This window comes from Manis pentadactyla, chromosome X (assembly GCF_030020395.1).
Source record: "Manis pentadactyla isolate mManPen7 chromosome X, mManPen7.hap1, whole genome shotgun sequence".
NCBI classification, from domain to species: Eukaryota; Metazoa; Chordata; class Mammalia; order Pholidota; family Manidae; genus Manis; species Manis pentadactyla.
This window is the reverse complement of record NC_080038.1, coordinates 48,148,846-48,154,257: the sequence shown is the minus strand read 5'-3', so window position 1 is coordinate 48,154,257 and position 5,412 is coordinate 48,148,846. Positions and strand designations below refer to the sequence as shown.

Sequence of the window (5,412 nt, the reverse complement as noted above, 5' to 3'; positions counted from 1 at the left end):
CCAAGCGAAGTAAGCATTTGGTCAAATAATATGGACAGTATGATCCTGTTCAAACGCAAATGATAAATATCCACCTCCATATTTCTGTGTTGTTATCTTGTCTCTACTCACTTCCACCCAAACCCCACCCCACCCCACCCCACCCCACTTCCAGTGGAAAAGAGTTTGGTTAGAGCAATGATGCTGTTTGAGTGGCTACAATCCCCTCAAGTCCCCTTGGAATTACCATCCAGTAGAAATGGGACCCTGTTACATAAACTATGGGGCCTAATGCAAAATGAAAACGGAGGGCTCCTTGTTCAAAAGCCAGAGAAGCAGAGGAAAGTGCATATGAAAATATATTTTTTCCTTTAAAAATATTTTATTACTTACAAAACATAATAGGGATAATAGTGATACAAGAATAACATAAAATTGCAGAATAATTTTTTGTTATAATTTATAATAAAATAATGTTCCTAGTGTGATATCTTAGTTGATCACTTTTCTGGCTCACTTTTCTGCAAATTCAATTTATATTTTTAGCAACTTTATTTTCAACCAATATAACTGAAAGCACCCTTAGTCACATGATGGCAAATACTATTTGACAAGTTTTCATTTTGAGAAGGAGCTTTCTGCTGATGCAACTGTTATTGGCCCTATTTTTTGTAGGCTGTGACAACACTGGAGTAGATTTCTGATAGATCATTTCAAAATACAAATTTTAATTCATCTAGAGCTGATGATTCTTAATGGAACATTTTTTCCTTTTATTTATTTATTTATTTATTTATTTATTTATTTATTTACTGATGTATAGTTGATATACAATATTTTATTGGTTTCAAGTATACAACATAGTGATGCAACAGTTTATATGCATTATTAAATCTTCACCCCAACTAGTGTAGTTACCATCTGTCAACACAAAAAGATGTTGCAGAACTATTGACTATATTCTCTAGGCTGTACTTTCATTCCCGTGACTAATTTATATTATGACTGAGATTTTGTGCCACTTTATCCCCTTTATCTATTTTACCCACCCATCCCAATACCTCCCCCATGCAACAATTTTTCTAAAAAGATTTAACTCTTCACACAAATTGGTTTTGTGTATGTCTGAAACTAATTTTAAACATGAATTTATACAATGGCATTTAATGTTTCCTCTGACATTCCTTAACTTGTGGAGGTCTGTTATAGACTTGATGCTTGTATTCCCAAGTTTATATGTTGAAATCCTAAGCCTCATTGTGATGGTATTAGAACATGGGGCATTTGGTAGGTGATTAGTTCCTAAGGGCCGAGCCTTCATGAAATAAATTAGTGCCCTTATAAAAGAAACCTTGAAGAACTCCCTCACCCATTCTTCCACCACACAGCAAGAAGAGGGCCATCTATGGACCAGAAAGTGGGCTCTTACCAGACACTGAATCTACTAGTGCCTTGAGCTTGGACTTCCCAGGCTCCAGAAATGGGAGAAATAAATTTCTTATTTATTAGCCATCCAGTCTATGGCATTTTTGTTACAGCAGCCTGAACAAACTAAGACAAAGTCATACAAGAAATGGAAATGGCTTCATGATTTATCTGTAATTCAAAATTCCTGTTTATGCAGTCTATCACAGTATCTTCATTTAAAAGGAAAGCACATTCAAATTGTCTTCCTCGTTAATAATTGGTTTATCTGAAGCTCTTATCTAATATGAGAATCTTTAAATTTAATTTCCATTCTAAGCCTGTGGATATTTGCTTTGCAGTGTTCATGAGTTTTCAAAATCAGAGATTCCAAACTCTTCAAAGAATTCTAATAACTCCCTGATGTACTTTACTGTGGTGTCCATGAGTACACTTTCATTTTGTAGTAATTTACTGCCTGAGCCCCAGTAGTTCCTGTCCCATTGCCCAGGCAGAGTTAACATTTGTACTATGACCTTGAGCAAGTGATTCAAAATCTCTATACTCACTTTCCTCATTCATAAATAGTACTAGTACCTACCTCATAGGGTTGCTGTAAAGATTGAGTTAATGCATATAAAGAGCTTAGAACAGTGCTTAGCACACAGTAAATTCTCAGATAATATAATTATTTTGTCTTCTGCTTTCACAGTCCTTGTATTTTCAAGTCTGTTTTGGAGCAAGCCTATTCCTTCTTCCTCCATTTTGCCCTCTTTTTCCTCATGTATTTTATAGTCCACTTTAGCCCTCATCATTTTTCATTTCAACAGTTAAATGTACTATGCAGAGAGATGAACTGGAAAAGATCCTAAGCAGGATCTCTAGGGAGGTAAGCAAGGACTGAGTGGTAGTCAGGGGGGATCTTCAGCCTGTTTGAATGTTTACAATGGGAATGTTTACTTTTACTATTGCCTGTGTAATTGAAAGTAAATGTTTACAAGTGTTAAATGGAGGTGAGTTAGGGGAGGAAAGTTTACAGGTTAGTTTCTGTGGCACCAATTCAGATCATGCACTTATGTTGTGAGACACAACCACAGCTGGCTGCCTCCCATCCGTGGCAGTGCCAAGAGTATCTTGGTCAGCAAATCTAAGTGCATTGGATTCAGCTCCCTGACAACTTTGCCTTTCCGGTTATCCTTTAGCACTCTCACCTAACCTCCCAACAACACCAGGGAGGAACTTTTATGGGTGGATACCACTGTACCTAGGTCAAATGTCTCCTCCTATGGAGTCTTTCTTGACATACCCACTAAACATGTTTCAGTTCACTGTGACTCCCTCTTTGTTCTCACACGTTTTATACTTCTAGGTAGCACTTAGGGGTTGGCCTTTTTCAACCTTGTTATTGTTCATTGAAATTTGCCTCCCTCCTTAGACTCTACCTTAAGGGCAAACACAGAGACTCTTATGTCTGGAGACCCTACCCCAACCCCCACCTGTGCCCCACCCAGTCCATCATAAATGCTTAGGAGGTGTTACTGAGAGGCTGCCCTGAACTGCCCCCACCTCCACTTTATGGTGTTTGCACTTTTTATTCCTTTTGCCCTATCTCTGGCCAGCTCTCCTTGTTATTCAAGCTTCAGCTCACATGTCACCTTCTCCAAAAGGCCCTCCTTGACTACCCTATCTAAAATAGACTACCTTCTATCCAAATCTTTCTTTCTTAACTTGTTTTATTTTCCTCATAACACTCACTGCAATTTGAAATTCTATTTGACTCACTTTATTTGTCTGTCTCCCTTGCTGGAATGTGAATCACATGAGGGCAGGGATCTTGTCTGTTTTGTTTGCCCCCAAATTCCTAGTGCCTAGAACAGTGCCTGGTAAGTAGTAGGTGCTCAATAAGTATACAAATAAAACTGTATTTGTTTGATTATTGACTGATTCCTTAATAGAATGTCAACTTCATGAAGCCTGGGACCTATCTGAGTTACCACTACATCCTAAGCACCTAGCCTAGTATACAGTGGATGCTCAGCAATGAATTGTTGGGTGAGTGAACTAATGTTCCACACACTTTAACTAAGCATATCCCAAACTCTCTTCTCCACCAAACCTGCATTTCCTTCTGTGCACTCTGACACCCAGTCGAGAAATGAACCACACTCCTTTCACTTATTCACCCACTATTTTTGATTAGTCCCCAAGCCCTGACTATTAAAACTCCAAAATATCCAGCTTATCTGATCCTTTTATACCCCTGCTGCAACTATCCTGATTCAGGCCTCATTTTTTTTCCATGACTAATTCAAAAGCCTCCTTCCTTCTGCCTCCCCCCACCCTTTTGTCCCTTTTTGTTATGGAATACTACATAAATTTGCATGTTATCCTTGTGGAGGGGCCATGCTAATCTTCTCTGTGTCTTTCCAATTTTAATATATGTGCAGCCAAAGCAAGCATCTCCTGCCCCCTCACAAAGCTAAGAAAGCTTAAACTGCAGCGCCTATCACTTGCCATATGGTCAGATGGTCTATATGTTTTGTAAAATTTGTCAAATATACTTAAACCACAATTGGTTAAAACTGCTGTCCCTTTCCACTGAGACTTTTCCTGGTCACATTCTCCTTACATTAAGGTGGTGTTGGAGCTGCCCCAGACATTTGTGAGATCCAGCTAAGTGGAAAATGATTTGTGGGATACATTTAGTTTAGGTTTATGGGACATTTCTATGTGTTTTTTTATCACTCCTATTTATAGTTATTGCCCATTCCTATAGTTGTAGGATGGGCTTCTGGAAATACACTGTCTACTTTTGAACCTAATTTTGTATTCACAAAGAGGGCCCATCTCACAAACTGTATAATTTTGTATTCACAAAGAGGGCCCATCTCACAAACTGTATAAGCTTCAGATCCTACGAAACCTGGTTTTTCATTTGGCTAAGACAAACGACCTTCAGTTGCTCTTGCTTACAAACCTTCAGTGGTTTGTTACTGTTTACAGGATAAAACCTAGTATTCAGATTAAAGATGGTGGCATGAGAGGTGAGAGAGAAACCTCCTCCCAAAACCACATATAATATAAAAATATAACAAATACATCAAATCCTGAAAGAGTGACAGGAAAAATGGCTTCAGCAGACTGTCTACACATGGGGAAACCAGCAGACCTCAAAGAAAAGGGTAAAGTACCAAAGTCATGATCCAGAGGGACCCAAGCTGTTCCCACACCCCAGCTCACTGGAGAGACGAAGAGAAACAGAGCAGGGAGGGGTGGAGGCCCAGGACTGCTGAACACCCAGTCCTGGAGATCTGCTCTGGGAGCATGAACCTACATGGTGCTCTGGAGATTAGTGGGGTAGGAAAGCTAAGACAGGTGGAATACTTTGAGAGACTGAGATTCCAGCCACTTGTGGAACACTGGGATCCACATTTGGTGCTCTGGGATGAAAGAAAGGTGGGCAGTCTGAGAGACTTCCTCACAGTGAGAGCGCTACTGAAGGATAAGGATCACACAGAGCTTGCTGCTCAGGAGAAAGGACAGGTGGACAAAACTGTCTGGGTGCATTCTGCCCAGCAGGTTGGGAACTATCAGGAGCTTCAGGTGCTGCATCCTCCTGGCTGGCTACGTATCTCCAAAACCTGCCACCACAATACACAGGCTACTGCGCCTCCCTCCCAGCCAGCACTGGCTCGCAAATCAGCTGCCCCCAACACTGAGCCAGGCCAGCCAGAGGGTGGCCCCACATATGGCAGCTACAAGTGCAAAGCACAGAGGCTTCTCCCTGCACATGTGGCCCACTGGCTGTGGTAGTGGAGACAGGCACTGCAGCCAGGAAGCAGGAAAGACCTCTTTTCTCCAGACAGGCAACAGCGCTGCTCACCTGTGATTACCACCATCGTTCCATGGGCTAAGCACCTCCAGAGAGTAGAGCTTTTGGCACTACAGGGTGCCACATCGCCACATACAAGTATGAAATGTCAAAGGAACCTGGTTCAAACCAAAATCCCACAAGCACCAGAAAGAGGG

General features: G+C 40.9%; 1 non-coding gene across 1 annotated transcript; it reads right to left on the bottom strand.

The window, feature by feature from the left end:
- Window positions 1-3,736: 3,736 nt before the first annotated feature.
- On the bottom strand, window positions 3,737-3,839 carry LOC118934926 (U6 spliceosomal RNA). The gene has a single exon (XR_005033636.1). It is a non-coding gene; the product is annotated as a U6 spliceosomal RNA (small nuclear RNA).
- Window positions 3,840-5,412: the final 1,573 nt, after the last annotated feature.